Source organism: Eretmochelys imbricata, chromosome 2, assembly GCF_965152235.1.
Source record: "Eretmochelys imbricata isolate rEreImb1 chromosome 2, rEreImb1.hap1, whole genome shotgun sequence".
Classification (NCBI taxonomy): domain Eukaryota; kingdom Metazoa; phylum Chordata; order Testudines; family Cheloniidae; genus Eretmochelys; species Eretmochelys imbricata.
The window spans coordinates 80,562,748-80,578,641 of record NC_135573.1 but is presented as its reverse complement, the minus strand read 5'-3'; positions in this window follow the sequence as shown (position 1 = coordinate 80,578,641).

Sequence of the window (15,894 nt, the reverse complement as noted above, 5' to 3'; positions counted from 1 at the left end):
CATTCATTCCCCCTCCCCCCGTCGGTTCAATCATTCATGACAATAATATGGCTGAAGTACGAGGGTAAGGGATGACTTTGTTACCTCATGGTAAACTGATCAACTTTGAAACAGAAACAAGACCAAACATATCCATTTGTCCATGACATCCAGGCATTTATACCGTATTCATGCAACAATCTTTATAACTCATTTAAACTGGAATCCGTTAATGTTAACCTGGTTAGCTCAAAAGGAAAACTGGACTGCAAGGGGCAATTGACTGCTGAGAGAATACACAGTGTAGAGCAGGGGTGGGCAAACTTTTTGGCCAGAGAGCCACATCGGGGTTGCAAAACGATATGGAGGGCCAGGTAGGGAAGGCTGTGTCTCCCCAAACAGCCTGGCGCCCACCCCCTATCTGCCCCCTCCCACTTCCTGCCCCCTGACTGCTCCCTCAGAACCCCCAACACATCCAACGCCCCCTGCTCCTTGTCCCCTGACCACCCCCCAGGACCCCACCCCCCGTCCAACCTCCCCTGCTCCCCATTCCCTGACCGCCCCCCCAGAACCTCTGCCCCATCCAACCGCCCCCTGCTCCCTGACTGCCCCCTAAGACCCCCTGCTCCCCACCCCCTTACCATGCCGGAGCAGCCCCGCCACCACGCTGCCCCGCAGGAGCGGTGGCCAGAGCGCTGGCAGCACAGCGTGCTGAGGCTGCGGGGGAGGGGGAACAGCAGAGGAGGGGCCGGGGACTAGCCTCCCTGGACTGGGCAGGATGGTCCCGCAGACCAGAAGTGGCCCACGGGCTGTAGTTTGCCCACCTCTGGTGTAGAGGTAATAGGAGAAGGAATGACTCTTTAGCAAGCCTGTTCTGGACTCCAGAGCACAGAAATTGGGAACGGTAGCAGGAACTACAAAAGACTAATGGAGTCTTGCAATAGAAGGCTCTGTAGCCCCATAGATCAGTGGTTCTCAACAAGGAGTCCAGGGCCCCCTGGGAGGCCTTGAGCAGGTTTCAGGGGGGCTGCCAGGCAGGGGCAGCATTAGACTCACTGGGGCCCAGGGTAGAAAGTTGAAGCCCCACTGTCTGGGGCTGAAGCCCAGGGCCCTGAGCAATGTAGCTTCGTGGAGGCCCCTGTGTCTTAGGGACCCAGGTAACTGCCCTGCTTGCTACCCCCTAACACGGGCCTTGGCTTTTATGTGAAGAAAAACAGTTATTGTGGCACAGGTGGGCCATGGAGTTTTTATAACACGTTGGGGGGGGGGGGGGGTTCAGAAAGAAAAAAGGTTGAGAACCTCTCCCATACTTACTATGGAAGGAGGCAATACATCCTCAAGGACATGTATGACATGAGGCAGCTTTTATTTGTAGACTCTACCCCCTAGGACTTCCCTTAGGAGCGGACATGTCTGAAGAGCCTAGTTTAAAGTTAGCTAGCTGGAATGTGCTCGCTGAGCAAAGTAGGACAAGGAGCATGCAGACTCAGCAGTTTAGTGGAAAAAGTTTTTTCTCATTATTTGTATTTGTCATTGTGCTGATCCCCTCCTCACTGATTCTTTTCAGGTATGCCCATCATCCGGCACTACATCAGAAACAAACCCCTGTCACAGCAGCTCTAGGCTAATTCTTCCCTCTCTCTTCTGCTGAGAAAACCCCTGTTTTCTGTCACAGTCCACATCCTCCTCCTTTTTCTTTCAAAGCAGAAAACTTCTTCAATGCTTTCCACCTCCCTACCTTAAAGGAAATTTATACCTGTAGTTTGCAGATCTAAGTATTTTTGTTTTGATTTTTTTTATTCTTCCCAATCCCTTTTTATCCTCTTTCCCTTTGCATGTCTGCATCTTGCTGATCACAGGGTCAAACAGATTGGAAACACATGTGCCAGCAAAGTGAATTTACCTTTGACCTCTAGCTATTCCTCCATGGGAACATTTAATTTTCTCTGATCAAAAGTATTTTTTTTTAAGTGGAATGCTCTCTGCCTGGGGCAAATTGCATGGAAGAACATCAGATGGGGTTTTATTTCCCTACTTTGTAGAAAAGTATATTCATTTTTGCTTTACATCTGGAATTTTTTAAACACAACCCTGGGATTTTCTCTTTATCTGCAGCACTAACTGTGGCTCCCGTGCAAAATCAAAATCAAATCAAATGAGCCAAGTGTTGAGCTTGATTGAACTGGTATTAAACACAAAGCTTGACCAATGATTGGGAGGTGGAAAAGTTTTCAACATCCCAGGTCCACCTACTTCTGCTTCTGTTAGGAAATTAAATGGACTATATAATTGTCCCCCCAAAATGTTACAAGTATGGATCACATGACGTCTGTCTAAAAAATTGTTTGTAAAGCACTTTGGGATCCGTATGGTAAAGTTGATGTAAGCTTTTCATTATTATTACTATTAGCAAAACTGCAGCTATAGTTCTTTACCTTAAACCAGAGTTTCTGCAAATTAACTGAAGGCTCCCAGTGCCCTGTGATACAACCCAACGGTTTTAGATTCTGATCATTCTGCAGGTCTCACATGAGGTTTCTAAGCAGGTCCCTAGACCTTTTGGAGACATTTTCTGAAATTCCATCATATCTACTCATGCATATTCCTCGTACACATGGTTGGCCTAATTGTTGTTATAATATCCAAAGAGCTGAAAATATATCTGTCACAGGCTGGCTGGCCCTTTAAGGCAAGGTGGGCTCAGCTTTGCCTGTAACCTACTAGCTAGCCCCCATCTGATGGCAACCATAATAATTACTGACCCCAGCTATGAAAGGGTCAGGGAAAGACTATATAAACAGAGCACTTAGTGGAAAAAGACACAGGAGGGGCTAGAGGTCTTTCATAGGAAGGGCCTGGAGACATTTAGGCTGAAAGACCAAGGGAGGTGGGGTGGGCGGGGCTGAGATAGGCTCTGCAAAGAGCACAGAAGCTGCTAGAGTCATTGGGGAGGGGAGACACTGTTGGTTGGAAACTGTGTAAGAGAAGCTTTGCAGGGGTCAGGAAAAGGAACTGAGAATTTGAGTGGAGCCTGAGAGGGGCAGAAGAATAATTAATCTGTGTTTATTTTTGACTTCTAGTTAGACCTTTTATTCCCCTGGAAGGGGGCTAAACTCAGGAGGGCCAGACTGGTGAAGGCTCAGACAGAGACAGGCCATTGCAAGGCAAGGAAATAGTCAGTAGTGGGTGCAAGAGGTAAAGCTCCCTGCAATGCCAGTCCAGGCAGGAGGGGGTGTGCTAAAGGGGAGGAGGTGCTATACCAATATCCAAAACTTTAAAAATGGTCATGTTTGGCTTATGTGATCTTTATTGTTAGTGACATCACCACTCAGATCATGCCATCTCTGGGTTTAGTTTGAATATTGAATTCAACAGAACATGACAGTCTAACATGAGAGAGCCAGAATATATGTCAGAGCCTGATAAGCCAACATCATAGATGGTATCTGCATGGGCATTGCCATTCATCTTGTATGGCCAACCCACCCTTTTTAAGGCACACACTGCTGGAAAGAACACTGTTTCCCCTGAAGCCTGAGATTATGAATCTCTTTATATCTGGGTCTTGGTTCTACTTTTTCACTTTGCTTCCTTCTAATATATGCTGTCAGCACAAATGACTATTCATACAAAAATTCATTCTGGAAGTGTTAATAATTGTCTGTCAGAAGTCAATCCAGCTCCTTATTTTTCCATTTAAAAAGTTTCAGTCATCCAATCAGGAAGCAGAAATAATACCATGTGACTTAGGTGACCAGTCACACAAAATGAATAACAAATAGCTAGTAGTCATAGTGAACAGTTGAGCAGCACATACGCTAGTATTTTTGCACACAAACTATTTGGCAAATCCATATGAATAACCGGTAGGAATCAGAATGAGTTCACTAACAATTCACAAACAGATGAAAAGGGCTAAAGTACTGAGATTACTCGTTTTCCATGAGTAATTTGACCAGTTTTAAATGATGGGGATTAAAGGGGGCAGTGAGCAGCCTCTCTATATGGCATGCTTCTGTCCAAAAAAAAAAAAAATCACAGAATACCTGATCTCTTTGCCATATTAATATATGCTCCATCCCTTGGAGAAAGGGGTTTTGTACAAGTGTGTGAGGAGCACAATTTAGGGCACTGCCAGGAAAGTTTTTTTGCATCTGTCAACATTGCCCAATGTATTTAGATGTTTTTTTAAGTGAAAACTACTTCTAGTCTGCCTTGTTCATCAATCACTAAAACTGGAGGACTTTGCAGCTCTTTCATGAATGCAGTCAGGTTTCAACAATGTGTCAATTAGCTCCTCTGCACTAGAGCTAGTCAAATACAGTAAAAATGGGGTTCATGGACATTTATGTGACTGCCAAATAATTGTCCAGGTCAGCTATGTTTGTGTCTCTTTTTATTCCTATTTGCTAGCGTTCCAACAAGCAGGTTTTTGTCCCCATTATTTCTGCTTAGGGTGTTATACTGCTGCCCATTCCCATAGTATCGGAGTGCCTTCCATTAGACAAACAGCTCCAGCTTTTTTGCTGCTTTTTTCTAACTTTCCAGAAGATGGTAGTATTGAAATAACATATGCTGAGGGTATGTGTACACTGCAATTAAAAACCCATGGCTGGCCCATGCTAAAATCTCTGAAACTTTTAGGGTTCACAAACATTTGCATAAACTAACACACCAGTTGCCCAAGTATTTGTGGGCAACGAATCACATGACACATAACAGGGGAGCGAACACACCATGTTGATTTGTGAAAATGTCCACAAGCCAAATTTTGTATTACTCAACTAGCTCTACCATAAACGTCCTTGAAATCTTTCTAAGCCCTTCCTATGTGCTTGCAGGCTCAGAAAAAGGAAACTTGCTGTATTATGTCTTGGGCCTTATACTGCAGCCCATTACCATAGTATCTGAATGCCTTCCACGTACCATCTATAGAAACAGTAAAGTCCTCAGTAAGTTTCATGGAGTCTCTAACACCTCTCCCTCCTTGGAGTCAAAACTTTTCTTGAGGTAGGATTTTTTGTTTTGACTTTTTTGAAGATTTATTTAGCTGCTAGGGTTTAGCAGTAAAAGAGGTGTCAGTAGCGTATTTTTTTATGGTGGAAAGGCAAAGAAGGTGGTTTTTCAGAATTTCTTAATGACGGTCAGAATCTGGATTCATCAAATCCGTCTTCTGAAAGTCCACTGTGCAGCCAAATGCCCTTCACCAAGAATCTTTAGTAGTGTCAGTGTGACTGCTTTCCACAGACTTAGGGATTATGTGCCTTTATTATTTAGGGATTTATATTCACTTACCATTTGGGCAGCTGGTGGGTTATGACCACTTCTTATCATGCTGTTATCATCCCATTGTTACCTGGTGCTCTGTTTGTTATATCTACCTGTTGGTTTTAATTTTATATCTAGACTGCAAGCTCTTGGAGGCATGAACAATCTCTTTGTGATGTGTTTGCTGTGTCTTGCACAATGGGGCCCTGATCCCTAGTTGGCGCTGCTAGGCACTACCACAATAAAAGATAATAAATAATACTTGACCCTTTTGCTCTTCCCTGTGTTACAGATTGAATGGGAGTATTCCAGTATTCCAGACAATAGGATTATGCAGGCACATTTTTGCTAGAGAACTTTAAAACAGTGAAAAATTAGAGGATCTACTGGCAATCAGATTATAATCTATAAACATAATCTAAATCATGACATGGAGACACTGATTAGATATGACCTAACCAGACAAATGATCAATATTGGATTTATTTCAGATTCCTGTTTACAAAATGGACGGGTGACAACGGATAACTTCCTCTGGGAATACACAGTGGAAAAGATAACAATGAGCAGCTACGTAGGCCACTTGAGGTCACTATTGCTTGATAATGTACAAATGCAAGGGGAAGACTATGGCAGGGAGTTTTACAAAAGAAGAATCTTATAAAAGGTTTAGAGATGGCATCTGGCCTTTTCATTTAAATGGAATGAGAAGAATACACTGGTTAGGGACGCACACAACTTCTGCTTCCATGCAGTGAATGCTGCTGGGGAGTGGGTAGCACTGTTGCCTTTTGTACTCACAGTTGAAAGTGAAATAATGATACAGTTCTGTGGTGACCTAGAATCCTATTTTCGTCATCTCTGACTCAAGGAATATTTCCAACACACCTCTGAACAACATACTAATCCACAGAGACCTTCCTACCAACACTACAAAAAGAAGGATTCTAGGTGGACTCCTCCTGAAGATCGAAACAACAGACTGGACTTCTACATAGAGTGCTTCCGCCGACGTGCACAGGCTGAAATTGTGGAAAAGCAGCATCACTTGCCCCATAACCTCAGCCGTGCAGAACACAATGCCATCCACAGCCTCAGAAACAACTCTGACATCATAATCAAAAAGGCTGACAAAGGAGGTGCTGTTGTCATCATGAATAGGTCGGAATATGAACAAGAGGCTGCTCAGCAGCTCTCCAACACCACTTTCTACAAGCCATTACTCTCTGATCCCACTGAGGGTTACCAAAAGAAACTACAGCATTTGCTCAAGAAACTCCCTGAAAAAGCACAAGAACAAATCCGCACAGACACATCCTGGAACCCCTACTGGGGGTATTCTATCTGCTACCCAAGATCCATAAACCTAGAAATCCTGGGTGCCCCATCATCTCAGGCATTGGCACCCTGACAGCAAGATTGTCTGGCTATGTAGACTCCCTCCTCAGGCCCTACGCTACCAGCACTCCCAGCTATCTTCGAGACACCACTGACTTCCTGAGGAAACTACAATCCATGGGTGATCTTCCTGAAAACACCATCCTGGCCACTATGGATGTAGAAGCCCTCTACACCAACATTTCACACAAAGATGGACTACAAGTCGTCAGGAACACTATCCCTGATAATGTCACGGCTAACCTGGTGGCTGAACTTTGTGACTTTGTCCTCACCCATAACTATTTCACATTTGGGGACAATGCATACCTTCAAATCAGCGGTACTGCTATGGGTACCCGCATGGCCCCATAGTATGCCAACATTTTTATGGCTGACTTAGAACAACGCTTCCTCAGCTCTCGTCCCCTAATGCCCCTACTCTACTTGCGCTACATTGATGACATCTTTATCATCTGGACCCACGGAAAAGAAGCCCTTGAGGAATTCCACCATGATTTCAACAATTTCCATCCCACCGTCAACCTCAGCCTGGACCAGTCCACACAAGAGATCCACTTCCTGGACACTACGGTGCTAATAAGTGATGGTCACATAAACACCACCCTATACCGGAAACCTACTGACCGCTATTCCTACCTACATGCCTCCAGCTTTCACCCAGACCACACCACACGATCCATTGTCTACAGCCAACTGCATTTGCTCCAACCCCTCAGACAGAGACAAACGCCTACAAGATCTCTATCAAGCATTCTTACAACTACAGTACCCACCTGCTGAAGTGAAGAAACAGATTGACAGAGCCAGAAGAGTACCCAGAAGTCACTTACTACAGGACAGGCCCAACAAAGAAAATAACAGAACACCACTAGCCGTCACCTTCAGCCCCCAACTAAAACCTCTCCAACGCATCATTAAGGATCTACAACCTATCCTGAAGGATGACCCATCGCTCTCACAAATCTTGGGAGACAGGCCAGTCCTTGCCTACAGACAGCCCCCCAACCTGAAGCAAATACTCACCAGCAACCACACACCATACAACACAACCACTAACCCAGGAACCTATCCTTGCAACAAAGCCCGTTGCCAACTGTGTCCATATATCTATTCAGGGGACACCATCATAAGGCCTAATCACATCAGCCACATTATCAGAAGCTTGTTCACCTGCACATCTACCAATGTGATATATGTGCCAGCAATACCCCTCTGCCATGTACATTGGTCAAACTGGACAGTCTCTACGTAAAAGAATAAATGGACACAAATCAGATGTCAAGAATTTTAACGTTCATAAACCAGTCGGAGAACACTTCAATCTCTCTGGTCACTCGATTTCTGACCTAAAAGTGGCTATTCTTCAACAAAAAAACTTCAAAAACAGACTCCAACGAGAGACTGCTGAATTGGAATTAATTTGCAAATTAGATACAATTAACTTAGGCTTGAATAGAGACTGGGAGTGGTTGAGTCATTACACAAAGTAAAACTATTCCCCTTGTTTATTCCCCCCCCCCACTGTTCCTCAGACGTTCTTGTTAACTGCTGGAAATGGCCCACCTTGATTATCACTACAAAAGGTTTTCTTCCCCCCCCCCCCGCCGGTAATAGCTCATCTTAAGTGATCACTCTCCTTACAGTGTGCATGATAAACACCCATTTTTTCATGTTCTGTGTGTATATAAATCTCCTCACTGTATTTTCCACTGAATGCATCCGATGAAGTGAGCTATAGCTCATGAAAGCTTATGCTCAAATAAACTGGTTAGTCTCTAAGGTGCCACAAGTACTCCTTTTCTTTTTGCGAATACAGACTAACACGGCTGCTACTCTGAAACCTGTCACAGTATTACAGAAACTGTGCATTTCCCCCACATCTCTCATTGTCCTGTGAAAGGCCTAACTGCATTACACAAAGAGAGGGTCAGATGATTAATCCCATTATTTTAATGTAAGGCAAGTAGGATTAGGCCCAGAAAGGTGGCTAGAAAATACATTAAGTTATGTCCATAGAACATGAGGCTCTCTCATTATTCAGGTGACTTTAGGGAACATAGCACTAGATTTCGGTATTAAAAGGTTAGGATCTCACCTGTGTAAATAATGAAAGGAATATTTATATTTAGTTATTGCAGAGACCTCACCATTCAGAGATCTTGTCAGTGGCAGTAGAACAGGTAAATAATTTATCAAAGTCCATGGTGAATAAATATATAATACTTCTACCCACATAACTTCATCCAAGTTCCATGGAGACCTGCAATGAGTTTCTTCTCCTTTGGAGCCGTCCGAGATTACTAAATAATTCAATACCTTCTCTCTTGGCTGTGATAGGATGTATAGCTTTTAACTACCTCAAAGAGCTTTTTGTTCCTTATGAAGCTAAGATGGTCACTCTTGTGCGTCTGTCTTCTGGAAATCTGGATGTTTAACCTTATCTAAAGGTGGGCGGGGACTGTGATGCATGAAATGCCAACATCTATTAAAATGCAAGTCTCTCCTATTAAAATGATTAAAAACACAGGCTATTTTGACGTTTCTCACCCGTGTTCTTCCATTTGCTGGGAGTTCTGTGAATCTTCCATTGTGCGACTGGAGTTAGAATTATTTTGTGGCTACTTTAGTAAATATCTTTTGTTTTCTGGGTAGCCTTTGTCTTTTAGGTTTAATATTAAATCACTTTGCACTGACTCCTGGCCCTCTTCCCTGCGCAGCCCTGACAGTTCTATCTAAGGTAGTTATAAGACCTCCTTTAACATAATATCCGAGCACTTCACAGTCTAATATCTTTTTCCTCTCTTCACCCTGGTGAGATCAGAACGTGCTCGTGTCTTCATTTTACTGATGGGAAACTGAGTCAGGGGATATGTCTACACTGTAATTAAATACCTGCAGCTGGCCCATGTCTGCTGACGTGGGCTCATGGAACGTGGGCTGCGGGGCTGTTTCATTGCTATCTAGACTTCTGGACATGGGCTGGAGCCTGAATTCTGGGATCCTCCCACCCCGCAGTGTCCTAGAGTCCCTGAACCCGGAAGCCTACACAGCAATGAAATAGCCCCACAGCCTGATCCCCATAAGCCCAAGTCAGTTGGTACAGGCCAGCTGCAAGGTTTTTTTTTTTGGCTGTGTAGATATACCCTCAGGTTCTTAGAGCCCAGGCTTCAGCCCAAGCCTGGAAGTCTACACTGCAATTAAACAGCCTTGCAGCCCAAGCCCCGTGAGCTTGAGTCAGCTGGCACAGGCCAGCCATGGGTGTCTAATTGCAGTGTAAACATACCCCAAGAGACTCAGTAATTAAATCTAAGGTCACACAGGAAGAAGGTTGAAAAAGCAGGGATTTGAACTCAGGTCTTTCAAGTCCTAGGCTAGTTTACTAGTCCCTGGATCATCCTTCCTGGTTGTTAACAACCCTATCCCTAAGCCAGTGGCTCTCAACCTTTCCAGAAGTATTGTACCCTTTCAGGAGTCTGATTTGTCTTAGTACCCCAAGTTTCACCTCACTTAAAAACTACTTGCTTACAAAATCAGAGATAAAAATACAGAAGTGTCACAGCAGACTATTACTGAAACATTGCTGACTTTCACATTTTTACCATATAATTTATAAAATAAATCAATCGGAATATAAATACTGTACTTACATTTCAGTGTATAGTATATAGAGCAGTATAAACAAGTCATTTTCTTTATGAAATGTTAATTTGTACTGACTTCACTAGTGCTTTTTATATAGCCTGTTGTAAAAGTAGGCAAATTTCCAGATGAGTTGATGTACCTCCTGGAAGACCTCTGCATATCCCTGATTGAGAACCACTGCCCTAGGCAGTCAAGAATGGGGAGGATAAAGAATCCCCCGACCCTCCAATCTCCATCCTCCTCCGCCTCCCAGAAGATACTAAGTATGATTGAAGGGAGCTGTTATGGGATTTGCTCTTGCCCCTCTCACTTTCCTTATGGAAACCACAGAGGTTACTACACCTCCTAGTGCTCCCTCTGCAGGCTGCAAGGAGAGCAAATAAGCTCCTCACCCCCTTGAGCAGCTTTATGCCTTTCTGCCCTTTTAATGAGCAGTGGTGGACCTGTTGCAAGTTGAGGAGCTGGTTTGTGTGTCCCCTACTTGTGCTTAACAGGCCGAGATTTAGCCTTTAGTAAGTATTTCAGGTAGGAAGGTTTATTACTGAACTGGGTGTCAGTGTGAACAGTGTGCCACAGAATCTGCAGAATGTTTAAAAAAAATCACTCAAAACAACCATGTTTTAACACTAAATCTGGCCCTTCGATTGCCAACCAAGCACTATGTCTTCATATGCCTATGGACAGTAGCTAACACAGTGGGGCCCAGATCCTGATTGGTGCATCTGACTGCTATCATAATGTAAATCATAAGGACAAGATTGATCCACCCTTATTCATGGTGAATAGTACCTTACTCTGAAAGCAATCCTATTGCTTTCAATGGAACTGCTCTTGTAGTGTGATACTATTCAACCCATGTAAGGGTAGTCTAATCTGACTGACTATCTCATAAGAATAGTGTGAGTTTCTAATAAAAATGTGTCAGGTAATACAGACAGGCATGAAAAATCCAGTTATGGAATAGTATTATGCATTTTATAGAGAATGATATTGCTTCTTTAGAATTTTTAAATCACCTTCTTGAATTGTGTAGCATTCTTGATTAAATTCTGTAGATTTAAAAATTCCATAGGAAGGATTGCACTATATTAAACTTCACTGTAGGGTTTTATAGAGTAATTTCTATAGACTCTCTCTTTCATTTTTCTTTTCCATAAGGAAAGTCCTAAAACTCTAGTCTATGTTACTGATAGCCAAGTCTCAGGGTCTGATTTTGAGTACGTCAATACTTGGAGCTGGGGATGCGATTCCCAACTCACATAAATATACTAGCACTAGCTAGCGCACTTAAAACAGCCGTGTAGTTGGGGTAGCAACAGCACAGGCTAGCCGCCTCAACCCCATGGGTACATACTTGGCATGCCTAGTCTGTTCCTCTGCCTGTGCTATGCCTGCTACGCTACCATTTTTAGCATGCTAGCTCAATGAGAGCTAGGGCAAGTGTGTCTATGTGAGCTGGGAATCACCCCTCGCCCCAGCTCCGAGTGTAGATGTAGCCTAGTCCACTCTTACTCGTGCTGAGTAATTTGGCCTTCAGTTTATTCAGTCCTTACACAGGCAACTCCAGTAAAGACCTGAGTATATAGCCGTACAGTCAGTGAGAGAGAACCAGAATAAACTTTACTGATCTATAGTCGTGTCTTCAACTTCTCTCCTGGTCTTATATAATTTAGATCAATACTAAGAAACCCTTTTTAGCATTTCTCAAACCAGCTTATCATTTTACCATTAATTTAGATATTCTTGTGTGCTCACCCATTTCAGCACTATTTTTGGTGACCCTAGAATAAATGGTCAGTGATAAACAGGGATAATAGGTTACAAAGGGGGGTGGTGAGAAGGGGGTATTAATAAGGTAAGAGTTTTAATTAATTTTTCAAGTTAATTAAAATGTCCAAAAGCACAATAAAACTGCAGAAAATCTGGCAAGGGAATGGCAGCCTGTCTGATTAATGCAAGTCAGCTGTCTTCTGAGGGTAATAGTAATAATGATGAGATTATGGATATGGAAGAACCTGCTAAAGAGATATGAGATGCATGTGGAATACAAACTGTGTCCTAGTTACTATTTTATGGTGCACAATGGATCTTATTAAGGAGGAGTAGCAGTAAGAATTACCACTGAATTGCTCAATAAAAAGTATTGTGTAATTAACAGTGCTGCACCAGCAGCTGGAGTGCTACCTCCCATTGATATTCCAGAGCCTCCATTTACTTTCAGTTTTTAACTAAAGTATGTGGGCTTCAACTGCAGTTGCAGACAGCTATGCCACATTTCCTTGTTAATGATAACACTTGAGAAAAGGGAGATAAGTACTGTAGCCCCTCGCATGGAACATACAGCTTAGGAGATACTTTAAAAGGCCTACACAAGTGAGAATGATACTTAACATCTTACTAATTATAATAATAATAAAAATAAAAACAACAGACAATAATTGTAGGAGATAATACTTCCTTTCTTACATCCTTTGTCTGCCTTGTCTATTTGGGCCCTGGTTTAGCAAGCACCTGCCTACTCTAAGCAGGTGAATAGTCCCATTGACTGAATGGGAATGGTCACATGCCTCAAACCTTGCTGAATAGGGGACACTGAAGGTAAGTTCTTCAAGGCAAAGACTCTCTTACTGTTTGTGTGTGTAGTGCCTGGCACAATGGGATCCCAATCTTGGTTAGTGCTTTTGGGCACTATCATATTGTAAATACAGGATATTATCCAGCTATAAATAGAAGGGCTGAAATAATGCACAAAAGGGGTACTCTTACAGTATTTCTGGCCTGACTGGAAGTAGGAAGGACTGGAAATCTCACAAAAAAAGCTAGTTATAATAATTCCAACCCAGTTTTGCAGAGCTTTGGGTAGTTCAGTTATGTTTCAGAGAGGCATCCAGACTGTTGGAGGATGGTTTAAACCAAACGTTCAAATCCTTTGAAGGTCATCCTTCACTATTTACTACTGTGTGTCAAAGATTCAGTGTAAATCCATACTCCTCAATATTCAGATCCAGAGGTTTGGTTCAACCCATTATACTGATAAGGGTAGAACAAAATTCAGATTTGAACTTTGTCACAGTTTTGGGGTGTATGGATCCAGAGTTTTAGTTGGGGCCTGCTGGTAATAAATTTCTTGCTTTTATTTGCTTATTTTCTGTGCTCCTGGCTAGGTTATACTATGTCCCATGTTAATTTTATTCAAGTTTCTTTGAGTCAAGAGTGACATTCTTAATTCCAATTTCACTGTTTACCCGGGCTGCTCTTAAAACTGAAAATAGTATCTTGAGGATTTTAGTCTCGGTGAAATAATAAAATAAAGGCCTTCTGTCTAGAATTTTGAGTAGGCTGCACCAGCATACACAAGAGAAATCCTTACTGGAGATTGCCTTGTTTTATTAAAAGGGGTGGGGATGATGGCCAGGAAAAATTTGAAGCCTGTTGATGTAAAACAGAACCAGTTTATAGGGGGCTCACTGAAGATTGAGGTTTTATAAGGTGCTCTTTCAATAAGCATGCAGCATATTAAAAATATCATAAAACCATAGCTTCCAGCCATGCACTTCAGAAAATGCTAAGTGTCAAAAAGAGAAAAAAGGTGAAAATTCAAGAGAGAGGTGGGGGAAGCTGATGTCCAAAGCAGAGGGACACTTGGGACTGGGGTTCTGGTACAGGCCCATTTTTAATATTAACACAGGAACCTAGTGCTAACACTGCCAAAATACATAGCAGCCCATTCGCAATGCTCATTGCCCTAATGGCAAAATTACCCATAAAATACCATGACTGGGGAACCTCAAAGTGTTTGGTATTCGCGACTGACTTGGGTAAAGATCAAACAGCTCAGCTGCTTCTATGAACCTAAAGAGGCCCCACAGCCAACCCAAAGAGACCCTGGCTCTCCTGTGCTTTGTTTTCTGGGGAGGCAGAGTCTCTATGGGGTGGATGGGGAGGGGGGGTCTCTGTAGGTTCATAAAAGCACCTAGCTATTTGATGCTTATCCATACAGTTACCACTTTGTCATCATTTCATCAGAAGACACTGGGGGGGGGAGGCAATGACAGGACCATCCCCCTCTGGTGTCTTCGGGGGGGAGGTGGTGGTGGTGGTCATCATTTCTCCTTTTCTGAGCTTGCCCATGTCTCCCTGATCCCTCTGAATTTCTTCTGCCTGTCTCTCTGATTCTCCTCTCTTCCCTTTGCTATCCCCTTTTCTCTCTTCCTCTCCTCAGTGAGGTGTGTCTGCCCCCACTCGTTTCTGTCCTTCCCCTTCTGTATCTCTTCAAGCTCCTCTACTATGTAAGGGGATGGGATACCACCGTAGTGCTCTTTCACCACCTGGGCTGGTGGAGAGCTTCTGTTCCTGACCTGCAGCTCAGTGCTCCACATCCAGCTCCTCCATCATGTTGAGCACCTGCTGTCCAAGACAGCAGAACAGGAGAGGCATAGAGAGAAGTGCAGTGAGCTTACATCTACACAGCAATTAAAAATGCTAAAGGGAAATGCATCCAGACAGACTTGGTCTGAGGAAGCCTAGAGAGCAAGGGGCAACAAATGGGGGGAGGGGCGGAAGAATGGGAGCATCTAGGTGGATAACCTAACAGGTCATTCCCTTCCCCCATTCCCTCTCTTGTTCCTCTTATGAATGGCCCTCACTCTTACAGCAAACCGACCCATTCTAGAAATGCACTAGAATTCTGAGCACAGGATGGGGAACTGGGAGCAAGTCTTGAATTGTGATCCCAGCTCTCTGTCATTGACTTTCTCTGTGATCTGGACAAGTCACTCAGCCTCTCTAACCTCCGTTTCCCCATCTTCAGGATGGGGATAATACACCCTCTCCATAACTCAGTAGGGGGTGTGAGTAAAACTAACTTTTTGTCTATAAAATGGTATGGGGTAGATTGTGCTTTTTGAGCCTGCTCCGAGTAAGGGACAGTGCATAAGCAGCAGCACCACCCCAAAAGTAGCCCCAGGAGGCACTTTGCTCCTGAGGCACAATATTCTCCTTCCTCCTCTTTGCTTGGGTAGTGACCTATACCAGGAGCAAATACAGCACTCTACCTCAGTTCAGATGTGCAGGCTGGTGCACTGTGGTCAAAGCCAAGGCTCCACCCATTTCCCATCCCATCCAGTCCATCCACACCTACCTACTGCTGGGGCTGGTGCCTGGCTCTGTGTCCAGGTAGCCTGTACAGGGGGTTGTTCTAGTCAGTCAAGTCAGTACACAGGTGCTGGAACTAGAGGTGCTGCAGCACCCGCTAACTTGAAGTGGTTTACATCATACACAAGGTTTACAGTTTGGTTCAATGGCTCTCAGCATCCCCACTATACAAATTGTTCCAGCATCCATGAGCCAGTATGTGTTAAATATTATTCACAACTCACCCCATGGGTGCTGTCATGGTGTAAACAAAATGTTACGGAAATCAGAACCGGAGTATTTTTTTTAAAAGACACTAAAAATCTATTTTTTAAGCCTCACCTCTCATCCTGAACCCACATACTGTGATTCACATTCTGTCACTCTTGCTGACATTGAGTAGTATCATTCTCCGTGAACACTGCCATTAAAGAAAAAGGGACTGCTTGCATCATCAGGTCTCCCTGTGGA